The sequence below is a fragment of the Chiloscyllium plagiosum genome, chromosome 31, assembly GCF_004010195.1.
Source record: "Chiloscyllium plagiosum isolate BGI_BamShark_2017 chromosome 31, ASM401019v2, whole genome shotgun sequence".
In the NCBI taxonomy this organism is placed as follows: domain Eukaryota; kingdom Metazoa; phylum Chordata; class Chondrichthyes; order Orectolobiformes; family Hemiscylliidae; genus Chiloscyllium; species Chiloscyllium plagiosum.
Window position 1 is genome coordinate 31,036,470 of NC_057740.1, and position 16,778 is coordinate 31,053,247.

Sequence of the window (16,778 nt, forward strand, 5' to 3'; positions counted from 1 at the left end):
TCATCTATTTTGGTAATTGTAACACGTCCAACTGAGCATGTATGTCTGTCCTTTTTGGGTTCAGTCAGCATGCATTTTGGGTTGGCAAATGAACTAGAGTTTTATTTTAACCTTGTAAAATTGTGCAGTTGTAAATACAGATGCTGTTGTTTGTTAACCTTCCTGTTTCCTCCTGTTTTCAAATCTAGTTTGTTTCTTTGTTGTCAAGGAGATATGCTTTGTGCATCATGGGATTGATTTTATGGTCACCTGCTGGGCATGTTTTGATGAGGTCAGTGTGGCTGACCATCATTCTCCACCCTTTCCTGAACTATGCAGAACTTATTAATAGCTCAATTGCTCTCAATACTTTACTGCTCCCTTCAAAACGTTACGGGGAGGGAGGTGGGAGTGTGCAGCTTGTTTTGCTTTCTCCCTATCTTTTTAAAGGAAATGAAGGATAGAGGGATATTGTTTATCCATCAAGAGTAATCCAACCTCCTCCCCAAGAGGTTCAAACCCTCTATTAATACCCCTGACTTGCATGGATCTGCTGGGTCCTTTTTGCCCTGACCCTTATTGCAGTTCCAGCATTGCCCAATCCCTTGCAGTGGCGCTGCTGAGACTCCAAGAGTTGCAGGCCTATTGTATGGGTCAGTAGCCCACTGAGGGGTGGAAGACCCACACTGCCTTTATTAATGTTGCCTTTTGATCAGAAAGTGACCAACTATTTAAATCCTATTTGAGGTGTGAGCAGTATGTGGGCCTGAAGTAGTCTGGCCCATGTCTGTGCCAGAGGAATGTAAAGCCCATTCTACTGCCCAGCTCACTCCCTTTAGAGACCAGGGTCTCACTCCACATTTCAATCATTTCTTCAAATTTCCCTTAACTGATGCAGAAATCATTACATCTTCCTAATCCTCCTAGAAAGTTATTGATTGATTGGTTCAATAACTCACTGTAATGCAGTTTTTCCTCTTCACTCTTTCTTTATCCTTTTGCTTGCTTTCATGTGCTCTCTCTCTCTCTCTCTCTCTCTCTCTCTCTCTCTCTCTCTCTCTCTCTCTCTCTCTCTATCTATCTATCTATCTATCTATCTATCTATCTATCTATCTTTGCATGTGAACTCTCTTTCCCTCTGTCTTGCTCACTGTTCTCGTTCTGTCCTTATGCTCCTCCAGACTCTTTCTCTCTTTGCACTTGCTGTCTCACTCTACTTTTGTGCTATCAGTGTGAACTCCAGGTTGATTGTTGTTACTGACATCTCCAACTGGAGGGACCAAGTGTTCCGTTCCACATGTTGCTGCTCAGCCACATTTAGCTGTTGGCATGATGTCAGCTTTCACATGATCATCTCACTTTGTCAGCACTTTTTTTCCCTTTCTTTCCTTCCTTCCTTCCATTTTTCCCTCTTGCTCCCCTTTCCTTTCCTTCTCTCCTTCCTTCTAAATTGGAAGGTGATGTGTGCCAAATGCTGATCCTGTACCACCTGCAAGATGCAGTGCAGAAATTCGCCAAAGATCCCTTAGACCGGACCTTCCGAACCCATGACCACTTCCATCTGGAGGGGCAAGGGCAGCAGAAACACCACCCCCTTCAAGTTCCCCTTCAAGCCACTCACCAATCTGACTTGGAAATATACTGCCGTTCCTTCACTGTCGCTGGGTCAAAATCCTGGAATTCCCTCCCTCAGGGCATTGTGGGTCAACCCACATCAGGTTGGGTTCAAGACGGCAGTTCACCACCAGCTTCGCAAGGGCAACTAGGGTCGGGCAATAAATGCTGGCTCAGCCAGTGACTCCCACATCCCACAAGTGAATTTAAAAACAAGTTGTAGAAGTTTCCATTCCTGATGTATTTGACATGGACCCCTGGGAGTGGCATTTCCTCCAGTGGATAGCCGTTTGAAACGTCTGGAGTTCGCCTTGCCATTGTGCTGCAATCAACTGCCAATTCCGGTGTTACAGTAACACAGGTTCACCGGTGAAGTACCCAACCACAGCACTTGTGTCTCCGCTTAAGCACTTTTCACAACCTCCAGACAATCCTCAAACCAGCGAAGTACTTATATTTTGGAAGTGCTGTCACTTTTGTAGGAAATGTTGAGCCAATTTGCAGAAACAAGAGCTAATTGAGAGACACTGCTTCTACTCTTTTAAAAGACTCAGTTTAAAAAAAAGTCACAGAGATATAAAATAAGCTACTTTGCAAATGTTTGATGATTAAACATGAAAGTAATGCGGAAAAAACAGATGGAACCATTTTGATAAGTAGCACGTGACAGACTCCATATTTGTATGTCTCTCTCTCTCTCTGTGTGTGTCTCTCTCTGTGTGTGTGTGTCTCTCTCTCTCTCTCTCTCTCTCTCTCTCTCTCTCTCTCTTTCTTCCCCCCCCCTTAAAAAATAAACTTGCCTTTCTTTATTGCCCTCATCGTGTTTCTCAAATATCTTTAAGTGTTTGCATTAAAGTCACTCCTTGATTGTGTATATGTCTTATTCTGGAACTAAATATGACATTTTTGACATTGGGAAAGGATTCTACAAACTGAGCAACTAAAATAATCTATTTTGATTACTCAAGGTCAAAATGTTGGGACATCTCCCTGTCCGAGTTTGGGTACTATTCACACTCACGAGAATAGATACCTGGAGCCTGTGCCTCATCCACAGCACAACACCACCATTAGTACCTCACTGCTGTGCAGTACGATGAGAGAGTACTGGTTTCGATTAGGTCTTTTAGTCAAGTTTTGATTTTGTGATTTAGTGACGTGCAAATAAGAATGCAGTTTTTTTTTAAAGACGGGTGGCGCTATGCCTGAGATGCCTTCAATGACTCATGCCAGCCCACCTAGGGCCCACTAATCGCATTTTCTTTCATCTGAATAAAACAGATGCGACATGTGTTGTCAGTGACCCTACTGTGCCAATTGCCTTGGGTGTTTGGTGTAATATTTTGCATATGCGGTTCAGACTTGCTGGAGCATTTCAAATCAAATTGCATGCAGGCATGAAAGGTTTCAAGTGAAGATAACCTTGCAGGTTGTTTGGATGCAGGAGCTGCAGTGTCTATATTACAAAGAGAAAACTGTTCCCTTTAAATTACTGCATCCTTAGACATTTTTCAAGAGAGGTCTTTGGTTTTTTTTGAATAGAGTTAAAGTCCAATCTAGGGTGTAGGTTTGCTCGCTGAGCTGTAGGTTTGATATCCAGACGTTTCATTACCTGGCTAGGTAACATCATCAGTGGCGACCTCCAAGTGAAGCGAAGCTGTTGTCTCCTGCTTTCTATTTATATGTTTGTCCTGGATGGGGTTCCTGGGGTTTGTGGTGATGTCATTTCCTGTTCGTTTTCTGAGGGCTAGATAGATGGTATCTAGATCTCTACCTGAGCTACAAACTTTCACAAACGTTGCAAAAATCAAAGTCCAATGTTTTATTTCTTTACTTGATACTCAACTGTACAGAACTGAACTGCTTTTATGATCATGTATCTCGAGATTTTTTGATGAATTAAGTATATTGTTGAAATTAAAAACAAATTTTCAAGTTGCCACTATCTTCCATATTTTGTTGATAAATCCATACCATCCAGTTTTTAAATGATCTGTTGTCATGAACTTGCGAATGAAGCTGCACAGAAAGCCTGGTTCATTATGACCTGAGGATCACTAATTTTCCATCACTGACCTGGTCTGAGCAGACTTTGGCTGCTCTGAGCCAATGTTGATGGACCTTGCAGAAACATGTGTTTGAGAGGGGAAAATCCATTCCACTTGCAATTTATTTGTGACCTTCACTTGTAAACAGGTGTGCAAATGCCAGTGGAAACAGAATTATATTTGGCCTTGATTTAAGTGGGCTGCTCAGTTCATATTTAGGCCTGTGGCTCAATTACTGCTGTATTAGAACATGCAGTAGAATAGGAGGTGGAGGACCGCAACAACTACTTCAGCCATCCAATTCTCTACCTTAATTCCATTTCCTGTATTACCTTCATATTCCTTAATTGTTTTGATCCCAAAAATTCATCAACTCCTGTCTTGAAAATGTTTGATGACTGAGTATCTATAGCTGTCTGGGAACAGAATTTTATCCAAATGTTTTGAGTGAAGGAGCTCTTTCCCAATATGGTCCTAAATGGCCAACTCCTTCTACAATTGTGTGTCCCACATTCTCCAGCAAAGGGAAGCATTTTCTCTCTATCCACCTTATCAGACCTCTTAAGAATTTTATATTTTCCAGTTTCTGCATGCTGGGAAAATTAGGCCTACTTGACATCATCTCTGTCCCGAGAATAATCTTATTGTGTCTGTGGAACCATTTTTATAGTTCAAAATGTACTTTGCTTTCACAAGGGCTGAATGCAATTGCTAATTATTGGCATTGTTTTCTTGGAAACATTATTCTCAAATAAGTTTTAGAAGTTTACAATGCATTGATGAGCAGGGAGCAGTGGGTGTGAATAACACTTGTTTACTATGTGTCAATATTGCTCAGTTGGCAGCCCTCTCGCCTGAGTCCAACTTTTGGGGGGTTCAGTCTCTGCCCCAGAGTTCTGGTGATAAAATTTAGGTTGACCATTCTGCCAAGCAACATTCCCAGTAATTTTCTTTTAGGTTGTGAGGACCTTTTTGAGGTCTATGCATGCAGATCTGTTGGTGGCTATGAAGCTTAGTGGATTGGGTATGCCAATCTACTCCTCGATCAGTATTATGTACATTGTGGTGTAGTGTTCATCAGAGCCATCTGAGATGCCTTAGGTACACTCATTGCCACAGTCCTCCTCATTGGTATTCCTAATACCAAGGAGAAAGTAAGGACTGCAGCTGCTGGAAAAGCACAGCAGGTGACACAGCATCTGAGGAGCAGGAGAGTCAATATTTTGACAAAAGCCCTTCATCAGGAATATGGAGGAGGATGGGGGGATGGGAGATAAATAGGGGGGAAAGATTCTGTTCCACAGAAAATTAGTCCTGTCCCGATCAGCATAATAGGTTTATTAAATAGTATTTAAAAAGCTTGTTATATAACATTTGATTTTTTTTTAATATGAATAGAATCCCTACAGTGTGGAAACAAGCCATTAGGCCTGACAAGTCTACACTGACCCTCCAAAGAGTAACGCACCCAGACCATTCACTTTACATTTACCCCGTCTAATGCACCTAACTCACACATCCCTGAACACTGTGGGTAATTTAGCATGGCCAAATCACACTAACCTGCACATCTTTGGATTGTGGGAAGAAACCATATTCTTTGTTAAGGCACGAGCCTTGGCTTGAGAGTAAGTACACAGTACTGTTAGCTTCATGGGCTTCAAACTAAAATTGCCGTCACAACTTCTGATATCTGACACTCACCGACGCACACTGCACCCAGGAGGTTATACAAAATCTTCAGTGCAGTGTTCCTGGAGTGCTGCACTGTCAGGAGCTGATGTCTTTCTGTGAGATGCTAAACAGAGGCTTGTTCTGCCTTTTCATTTAAATGGACAAGAACCCATGGCACTATTCCATTGAGAGAGGAGACGCTCCTCCCTCTTCCAACTAATGTTTATTTCACAAATAACATTACAAAAAATTATCTGGTCACTATCACATTGCTTGCTATGCGCTAAATTGGTGGTTCTGATGTTACTTTTGATTTGCAGTGACTATTGTACCTAATTGATCACAAAGTGTTTTGGGATGTTCTGAGGTTGTGAACGCAAGTTTAAAAAAAACTTTTCTGATTTCTGCCCAGTTTCTGTGTGGAAACATTGTCAATAAAGAAAGGTAGAATTTATTTCCAGTTGCCTCTGGCCAGCAAGTCTGAAAACTCCAGTTTTGGTGACTGAGGGCTTGTACCTGTGTGCTGTTTTGCAAATCTAGTGACACTGGCAGTTGGCTCTCTCGCTCAGTGGTCTATCTATTGAAATTTTGTGCAGGTGAACCAGCTATTTTGTGTGACAACTTAATTATTCATTGTGTTTTGATAATACATATTAAAATATTTGTAAACTTTTTAATGGTGATTATTATGAAAATTTGGGTCATATTAATACTCCCCACTGTATCATTGAAATTGCACCGTGTGATTTGTGTGCTATCTTTAAAGTTCCTCAAATGATCATTTTTAGTGAGCTATCAGACCCTCAAATGAAGCATGAAGCTAGCATGAGCTCTTAACTGCATGACCTTAATAATTGGAGCTTTATTCAACTCGGTTCCTGCTTTTGATACTTGCATGCATTTCCCATTGCATTTTAAGTGCTTCCAGCCTCTGTTTTTTTTATGCAGCAACATGAGAATCGCTAGAATATCTAGTTATTCTTCCACATGCTGGTAGCAGCATGATGCATTGGCAATGAAGTTGCTGATTAATCACTGCAGATCAATCTGCATCAATTAGCCGACAACAACCCAGCCCCCAGCCCCACCTCCCCCCAATGCAGGAAGATTTTGAGAACCATGGATGCAAAATGGTTCAGGCGCCATCTTCAGTTGGTTCAAGGAACCTCCAATGCCTAGTCCGGAAGCTGACATCTCCCAGAAGTGGTAGATGTTTACTAACCTCAATAGTTTTAAAAAGTTCTGAAGCAAACAAGCATTAAAAGGGAATGAGCAGCACTGTTATCCACCCACTTCAACTTCCACCCTGGACCGAATCAGCATAAGGATCCAGGATTGAATGCAAGAAGAATGAAATGTGGTCATCTTGTTTCAAAGATGAATTCCTGTGAAAGAAAGGTGAGGCAGAATGCACTGGCACTGCATGCGGATTATGGTGCCCCAGCGGTGCATGTGCAGACAAATTCTGGAATAGTGACTTGGACTGGATGCTGTCACCTGGACGTGCTCAGTGGTTAGCACTAGTGCCTTACAGTGCCAGGGATCTTGGTTCGATTCCTGCCTCAGGCAACTGTCTGTGTGGCATTTGCACTTTCTCCCTGTGTCTGTGTGGGCTTTCTCTAGTTTCCTCCCACAGTTCAAAGATGTGCAGGTCAGGTGAATTTTAGATTAGATTACATTACAGTGTGGAAACAGGCCCTTCGGCCCAACAAGTCCACACCGATCCGCCGAAGCGCAACCCACCCATTCCCCTACATTTACCCCTTACCTAACACTGCGGACAATTTAGCATGGCCAATTCACCTGGCCTGCACATCTTTGGATTGTGGGAGGAAACCGGAACACCCGGAGGAAACCCACGCAGACACTGGGAGAACGTGCAAACTCCACACAGTCAGTCGTCTGAGGCGGGAATTGAACCCGGGTCTCTGGCGCTGTGAGGCAGCAGTGCTAACCACTGTGCTGCCCACTTTGCCACCGTGCCACCCACAATGCCACCGTGCCGCCCACACCGGTGAATTGGTCATGTTAAACTGCTCATTGTGTAAGGGGCATTAGTCAGGGGTAAATATAGGGTCTGGGTGGGTTACTCTTTAGAGGGTCCGTGTGGATTTGTTGGGCTGAAGGGCCGGTTTCCATACTGTAGGAATCTAATCTAAAACCTGCGTGGGTGCCAGCAGCCATTTTGGCATTTGGTATAATTACTTTGGATCTCTTCCTTACAAGCATCCTATGCTCGAAGCAAGCCATGTCCCAAATTATAGTCTACTGTTTCCTGAATTATTATCAAATTTAATTTCAGGAGATGAGTGTTTCAAAGCCCTTTTCTTTGCTTTTGGCATTTTTCAGGGCTAGCCCACTTTACTGGTTTTTTGCTCACTTTCTTAAAATTATAGGCCGAGATTTTAAAAGGAGAGTGCGAACAGTGGATTTTAAAGTGGGTGAAGACCCAGATAGGGCCTTGTTTAAATTAAAAATTCCTTGAGGCCTGGGAATGAAAGTTTGACGTCTGATTTTAAGCTTATCATCAGGTTTTATTCACACAGGCCGCTGGCTACCAGTGGAAGGAGAGGCTTGGAGGCAGTAGTATATTGTGGTGAATGGTTTTAACATAGCAGGGAGGTCAGGAATTAGGGCGCTGAAAAGCCCCTCAGAGAATGCACACTTATTCCTCTGAAGGAGTTCCAAATGAAGCAAGTGTTGAACCTCGCCTTTTGTTGGGAAACATTGTATGGGAACCAGCTGATCTGAAGCTAATATTATGTTAGCGTTTGAGAGGACTTGCCTGTAAGATGTGAGATAATCTTTGAGAAAATTATGTATTTTTAAATGGAGGGTATTGGGACTGTACCACTGGAGTTGATAATTGAAACTGAGATCATAAGTACTTTTTAGGAATCGATTTACATGGGTGCTGGAAGGGATGAGGGAGCCACACTTGTCCATCACTTCAAGATTAACACTGGCATGAGGGAGAAGTTCTAACATGGTCTGGGATGAACTGTCTATTTTTTCGTGTTCCAATTCGATTGATCAAATGAAATAGTGAAAGATCTTCCTTGTGGGAGAATGTCTATTTAAGGTAACTTTGGAAGATCTGATTTAGCCTGTTAATAGCTTGAGTTCTCTGGATATAAAGGTCCAGTCTGTGATAGTGCAAGGAGGAATCTTGTATCTGCTCCAAAAGGAACAGGCATCGAACCTGCTGCTGTTGGTCAGTACAGATCAGATTGGTACCATCTATCGGTTGAGCCATCCGGCCTCTAAGGGGTCAGAGTTGCTGTGCAAACACACATTTTTACATGTGTTATGGTCTGGAGCTATGATGGGGATAATAGAGCCTCCAGTTTCTTGCCATCACATGGCTAAGCAAGAATTTCTGTATTGACGTACATTAGAAGGATTTAAAAGTCAATGCTGAACCTGTTTGCCTTGTTCTGAATGTCCTTGGTCTTCCAACCTGAGAGTGGGACTTTGAACCTGGGGCTTTGAGGCAGGGACACTATGCACTACACAACATGAATGAGGAACAAATGTAGGCCATTCGGTCCTTCAGGCCTGCTCTGCTGTTCAGTAAGATCGTGGCTAATCTGAGTTTAATCTCCACTCTGCACCTGCATATCACTGACAAATCTTTCACTCCTGACTTATAGCTACCATTCTGTTACTGTTCAGTACAAATGACTCTAAATCCAAATTTTTTAAATTGGCCAGAAAGCAGCATTTTTCTAAGCAAATATTTGATGTATATTCTGTCCTCTCTGCCTCTAAAAGTTATAACATTAAATTTGTGCCTTGAACCTTTGCATTTTCCCATGCTTTCCTTGTCTGACAGAAGGAAGGTTTCGATTATATGGACAGTTTCGCAAAACCCCTGTAACCTCTTGTTTTCATATCTCATAGGCTTAAAACCAGGGCCATCTTGGAGGTAACAGAAGCATTTGCAGATTGTGGTTTTCATTTGAAGCTATTGGTTGTCCTTACTACTTTCCATCTTAACATTCGATGAGTTGGAACTGAGCTCTCTGGGTAGGCTTTCCTCAAGATTATTCCCTGGTCTGTATTGGGTTAGGGTATCCCTGCTAACTGTCTATCGAGGTGACATATTGCTTGGCCCATCTGAAGGGATATATCTACATCCCCGAAGAACCACTCGCTCCTTTCTTTGTCAGCCATCACCCTCCACTCCATAAGGACAAATTATGTGATGGCTTCCAATTGGCCAGGAATAGGTTGTTGTTCAGAGCAGTTCAAGGGTTAACAGTCGCACTATATGACTCATAAATGATAGATGGAGACAGTGATTCCATTCATTCAACACAGTGCACTGACTGAATTGTCATGCGCTTTAACAAAACCACAAAGAAAACATTCTGCCTACAATCTTGGCAGCTCTTTTGTTTTTCTCTTCACAACCTTTTCCCCACCTGTCCTATATGCTTGCCTTTGCCAAAGAGTCACGTAAGATGGCAGAGGGATCTTAATAGGGATCTTAATAATATTTGGGGAGAGTGGTCATGCAGGAAAAGACAAATGTACTCCTGTACAGTCTACCTTTTCCAAGACTGCTTTTGGATATCTTTTGGCAACAGGTTCCCAGGCTATGTGAATCCAACATTTAACTATTCACATTTAAAAGGCAACTGGATGAATGTATGAAAAGGAAGGGTTTAGAGGGATATGGGCCACGTGCTGGCAAATGGGACTAGATTACATTAGGATATTTGGTCGGCATGGACGAGTTAGACTGAAGGGTCTGTATCCATGCTGTACATCTCTATGGCATTAACGTTAAAGTCGTAACATCTGAAAATGCACCCTATATTTGAAAAGCTCTTTGAGAGAGAGAGAAAACCAGCACGATGGCCAAATGGTCATCAATGGATAGAATGGGCAGGGGAAAAGCTGTTCTCATTGTTAGAAGAATTGACTACAAGAGAACACAAACCTGAGATAAATGGCAAAAGAAGCAATAGACACATCATCTTCTTGTAGGGAAGGGTCCAGACCTGGAAAGCGTTGTCTGGGAGTACAGTGGATGCATGTTCAATGGAGGCATTCAAGAGGAGAATGGGATGATTATTTGAAAAAAAATGTACAGGGCTACAAGGAAAAGGTGGGGGAGTGGCATTGGAGGAATTGCTCTTTTAGAAGTGATGGGCTGAATGGCCTCATTCTGTACAATAACTGTTCTGAGATTCTGTGAGATGATATGTTTTCAAAATGTCCCAAAGAACTCTGCAGCCAATGAAGTACTTTTGAAGTATGACCTTTTGCTTTTGATGTTGGTAACCCAGCAGCCAATTTGTCTGCTGCAAATCCCACAAACAACAATGTGATCAAATCATCCACTCCAACTACATCAGTGATTGATCAAATAGTCAAGATTGATCAATTCACCAGCGATGAATCGAACAAAGATGAAATACTTCGGAAGCTGAAACAAACACAGAAAATACTCGAGAAACTCAGCAGGTTTGGCAACATCTGTGGAGAGAACGACTCTTTTTTCCAGAACTGCAGAAACATTAGTCCGTTTCTGCCTCCATTGAAGTTGCTGGACCTGTTGAGTTTCTCCAGCAATGTTTGGGTTTGTACCAGGGATAATTCCCGAGCCTTTTACAAAAAAAGATCCATGGGATCTTTTATCTCAATGTGAAATGGCATATAGTTCTCAGGCTTAGAATCACCTCCAAAGGATGACATTGTTGACGATCCTAATTTAGTGCTGGATTCTGGGTGTTTCCATGGCTTTAGGGTGGTGGTGGTGTTCCTGTACGGTTGGTTTATGATACAGTGATGCCAGCAGAACGGGTTCAATTCCCGCATCTGCTGAGATCAACACAAAGATGCCCCCAGTGGCTTGGTGGTTAGCACCACTACCTCACAACAGCAGGGACCAGAGTTCGACTCCACCCTAGGGCAACTGTCTGTGTGGAGCTTACACATTCTCCCCGTGTCTGCGTGGGTTTCCTCTGGGTGTTCCAGTTTCCTCCCACAGTAAAAACGATGTGCAGGTCAGGTGGATTGGCTTCCTCCCACAGTAAAAAGATTATGTGGATTGGCCGTGCTAAATTGCCCATAGTGTCCAGAGATGTGTAGGATAGGTAGAGTAGCCATGGGAAATGCAGGATCACAGGGGTAGGGGGGTATGTTTGGGTGGAGAGTTGCTGTGGACTCAGTGGCCTGCTTCCACACTCTAGGGATTCTATGATTCTCAACCTCATCTCTCACCTGAGGCAAGATGACCATCTGATTAAGCTCCCCATTAATTATCTCTCTGAGGAGCGAGCTGCCGTATGGTCCTATGGGACCATGGTGACTTTACTTTTACCATAGATTATGGATTCAGTTTCAGGAGTGACTCTTGATTCTGCGATGTTCTGAATGAGAGGGTAATATATGAGCACCAGCATGACTTTGTTGAAAGATTGCACTGCGTGGAGTATATGCTATTTGAAAATACAACTGAACTTTTATTGCGGCAATCAATTTTTAAATTAAAACAAAATTGCTTGTCTTGAACACAAGGGAAGCCTGTGTGCAATTAAAACTGTGGTTTGGAAAGAGGGAGTGATGCAGGCAGGAGTAACCTCAATGCAACAGCTTCCTCATTTTAACTTTCTGCACAGCTCACTGAGCTAAATTTCAAAATTAATGGTGTGTGCTTACGTAACCTGCTGTGCATGATGAGGCAATGAAATCTGCAATTTTTCCTCACAACATTACTGGAAAGATTAAGCTTACATTTTGCACTTTTGAATTGTTAATAAGCTTTCCTCATTTCAGGATATTTGAGCTCCATTGTTTTAGAATGTGACACCCAGGCATTAGAGTTGGTTTGGACTTCCATGTGATGTCTGTACATGGATTCATGGGAGGGTTTATTTTAGCAGAGTAACCTTTTAATTCTTGCGTGTAAAAGCTGGCATTGTATTGACCTCTTCACTTGCAGGTAAATATAGGCGTCATAGAGTCAAACAACACAGAATGGACCCTTGCCGAATATAATCCCAAATTAAACTAGTCCCGCATGCCCTACTCCTGGCCCATATCCCTCCAAACCTTTCCCGTTCACATACTTGTCCAAATGTCTTTTAAACTTTGTAACTGTGCCCGCATTCACCACTTCCTCATGAAGTTCATTCCACAAACGTTACCACCCTCTTGTGTAAAAACAAAAATTGCCCCTCATCTTGACTGACAAATTCCCCAGAACAGTACAGACTCTGAAAAGCGAGTGTCTGGACTGAAGTGTTTTTCCTTTTCTTTTAAGAGGCAAGGTTTTTCAAATCAGTCAAAGTTACATCTACACTGCTTTGAATCAGTTATTGGTTTTTTTTTTCACCTCCCGCTAAGGTTTTTAATTAATATGCTCATTAATGGGGAGGACCACCAGGTCAACTGTGGCCCAATGCAGCAGGTGGTAAAGTTGCTATACTTGAGGACAACAGAGGGATTGTTGCAAGTGGCCATTTGGCTCATCATGTCTGTACTGGCTCTCCAAATGAGCAATTTCCTGCTTCTTTCTGGTAACCCTGCATTCTCTTCCTTTTCTCAGATAACTATCTGATTCGGAGTGCTTCAGCTGAACCTTGCCTACACCCCCATACGGTGTATGCCATCAGTGTATACCTTTAACCAGCAGTTGTGTGACAAGGCTTTGGTTTTCCATGATTGCTCTTGCCAATATCTTTAAATTTGTGCATCCTTTTCAATTAGTGAAGACGTATGTTTCTCCCTATCTGACTCATCCAGACTGGTGCCCAGTATGAGATGCCACACTCCTGGGGCTGCTGAGCTGAGGGAGTGACGCATTGTCAGATGTGCTTTTACTATTGGATGAGGTGTTAAACACCTCTCTGGGTATAAAGGATTCCAAAGCACTGTTTGAAGATGAGCAAGGTGGAATGGGGACTGGGGTGGTGTAGGTCGATTTTTGTGTGTTGAACAGTACTTATTCCTCTACATTAATCAAAGTCTGATCATCATTAAACTGACCTGTGTGATCCTGCGCAATATGCTTGGTCAGCTTATCCCTTGGGATCATGGATGACTTGCGACCATTTTGGTTTGTGGAATTCTGAAATGACTAAGTCTAATGCAGGATCTGCAGACCCATGTGGAGCAGCCAGTGCTTAAAGGGTTGTGGATGGGTTGCTTAGAAGTTCTGAGCTTCCTGTTGTGTCTTGACTTCACCTCTGTGTGCTCCAGACAAAGTCTTTCAGTGTGATCTCTGCCTTTCTGAATGAACCTTTTTCCATTTTGGTCATCAGATTCCGTTGTCACACTTCCTTCCTCATACACTAAAGACTCTTGTGGTGCAGTGATCATGTCCCTACCTCTAGGTCAGAAGCTCTGGCTTCAAGACCAACCTGCCCCATAGCCAATCTGAACAGGTAGTTTGAAAATGACTACTGTGACTGCATTTAATTGGCTGTAATCCATTTTGTAAAATGTGCTATACAGACTGGTGGCACAATGGTTAGCACTGCTGCCTTACAGTACCAGGGATCAGGGTTCAATTCCACCCTCGGGCGACTGGCTGTGTGGAATTTGCACGTTCTCCCTGTGTCTGCATGGGTTTCCCGAGAGTGCTGTGGTTTCCTCCCACAGTCCAAAGATGTGCAGGGTAGGTGGATCGTGCAATGTAGCAAGGCCATAGTGTCCAGTGATGTGGCAGGTGAGGTGGATTAGCCATGGCAAATGCAGGGTGATATGGATAGGTTAGGGATTGGGTCTGGGTGGGATGCTCTTTGGAGGGTCGGTGTGGGCTAGATGGGCTGAATGGCCTGCTTTCCACTCTGTGGGGTTCTGAGTAAATTGTTTTTTTCCTGACTGTTTGTTTCATATGTTTTATTGGCCTGTAGTTTGTCCACTTTGTTTTTTCCCTGCTGACTTGCTGGATTTCCATGTTTTCGGTACCTTTATTTTTCATAGTCCAGTGTTTCCACAAAATAAAACCCATTGCCTCTTTCTTGTGTTTTGTGCCAGTTTTCCTAGCTCCTGAATGGTCTCCAGGCACTGAGATTGTACACCAACCTTTTTTGCTGGAACTCTGAGAAATTGATCTTTCCCACCTTTTTCCAACCAAGCTTCTCATTACAGTGTCCCTTCAATTGACAGTAGCAATTGATCGTGCTGCTCCTCAGTAAAGCTACAGTCCTATTGATATTCTCCACATGATCTGTATTGGAAATTCACTTAAGAATGGATATTTAGAGCTGGCAACACCTAATACTGTAAATTGGCGGCTGTTCAGTTGTAAAGAATGCTGCAGCTGTCCAATTATGTGAATAATGGTATCTTTTGGGAATCTTGAAAGCTCTTTAGATTCATTTTTGTGCAGCCATAAAACATTGAAAGGGGGAGTGGATGCCACTGAGTTTTTCTGTGTGATATTATGAGATGATGGGTTTTTTTTGGCATATCAAAAGAATCCTATCATTTAATATGAACATTCCAGAGCTTATGCACATGTTTTAGAGCAGCCATTTTTTCCATTCCCTGTTGTTTATCTTGTCATCCTGCACAGTACAAGGTAAGTGTTGGATGTAAAAGCTGCAGGGAACAGCAAGCTTAAGAAACACCATGTTGAAAGGTAGTGCAGGAGAGTGAACATTCAGAGCTGGACAAAAGGTCACTTCAGAAAACTCTATCTGTTTATTTGTCAAGCCGACAAAGAAATAAGTGTATGTTGCCATGTTTGGGGCCAATTTGGCTCCATTTGTTTGGTTTACTTGTTTGCTGGGCCAAGATCAAGTCCACTGTGAGTGTGCTGTGATGTACTCCTAACTTCTGATTCAGCGAGTACAGTGTGCCTCTTTTTTTTTTGTTGTAAATTGTCGATCTGCATTTAATTTTCTTGTGGAGCATTTTACAGACAATAACCTGTGCTTTTTACTTCCAACAATAATACTGCTCTTCAAAGGAATGTCCATTCCTGAGGGACATGGAGTGGGTAAATAGACAGGATCTTTTCCCTGGCGTACGGGAGTAAAACTAGAGGATGTAAGGTGAGAGGGGGGAAAGAATTAAAAGGGACCTAAGGGGCAACTTTTTCATGTAGAGGGTGGCGCGTGTATGGAAATGAGCTGCCAGAGGAAGTGGTGGAGGCTGGTACAATTACAACATTTAAAAGGCATCTGGATGGGGACATGAATAGGAAGGGTTTAGAGGGATATGGGCCATATGCTGGCAAATGGGACTCTATTTAGTTAGGGTAGCTGGTTGGCATGGACTGAAGGGTTTGTTTCTGTGCTGTATATCTCTATGACAAGTATTTTCTTATATACTTGGACTGTGAACTAAAAAATGAGAAAAGAGTATTGCTTTTTTTTTTAAAAGAAAAGCAAAACTGTGGAAGATGTTGCAGTTTTAAAAATGTGTTACTAGAACTCCTAGAACTTATAATCTACAGTCTACTATTTGGGAGTTCTGGGGTGGGGAGGGAAGAGGGGAAAGAGACTGCTTGATGCATCAGCACTGTGTTCAGGGTAGTTTTGCCCAGAGATGGACCTTTTTTGTTTTTCAATTGGCCAGTTGTTGTGGGCTGTGGCCGGCATGTGAGCAGTAGAGCAGAAACATCTAAACTGCAAAGAAAAAGCACCTTTAATCTCTCACTCTGCTCAAACCTCCCCAAGCCCACCACCCGTCCCACAATGTGAAATGTGGACAGAAAGTCTGCTAGTGGGATGAAAATGAGGAAGAAATGGTTTCCGAGGATGCTGCAAGGGACAAATTCCTAACTGGGAAGTGAAAGACCAGCATTGGTGGGCAATCAACCTTTTATCTTATCAGCAAGCAAGAGGAAGGAACCGAAAGAAGACAGCTCCTCATCATGGTCTTGATTAGTGCTAGCAACCTGTTTCTCACTACTTCTTTTTTCCCTTTTTATTTCCCAACGTTAATACAGGTCGTTCCGCTATAACACTCATTTCCTCAGCATAAATTCACTGTAACACAATTGATGAACTAGGGATACTATTTGTAAAGTGCGAACTTTTAAGGTAAGTATTGGCTGTAACGCGATTACGTCGCTAACACTTTAAGCACTGTTTCAAAAGCGCAATTTTTCTATAACATGGTGTTGCACAAAAACGCAACCATTGTGTTATAGACTTATACACTTAATGGTAAGGTCCTAGGGAGTGTTGCTGAACAAAGAGACCTTGGAGTGCAGGTTCATAGCTCCTTGAAAGTGGAGTCGCAGGTAGATAGGATAGTGAAGAAGGTGTTTGGTATGCTTTCCTTTATTGGTCAGAGTATTGAGTGACAGGAGTTGGGAGGTCATGTTGCAGCCTAACATTGGTTAGGCAACTGTTGGAATATTACATGCAATTCTGGTCTCCTTCCTGTCGGAAAGATGTCGTGAAACTTGAAAGGATTCAGAAAAAATTTACAAGGATGTTGCCAGGGTTGGAGGATTTGAGCTATAGGGAGAGGTTGAATAGGCTAGGGCTG

The 16,778-nt window shown here is 42.7% G+C and overlaps 1 protein-coding gene across 3 annotated transcripts in view; it reads left to right on the top strand.

Moving 5' to 3' along the window:
- Positions 1–16,778, top strand: part of LOC122565380 (transducin-like enhancer protein 1) — a 162,208-nt gene that overhangs the window by 35,770 nt on the left and 109,660 nt on the right. The gene's annotated exons all lie outside the window — the stretch shown is intronic.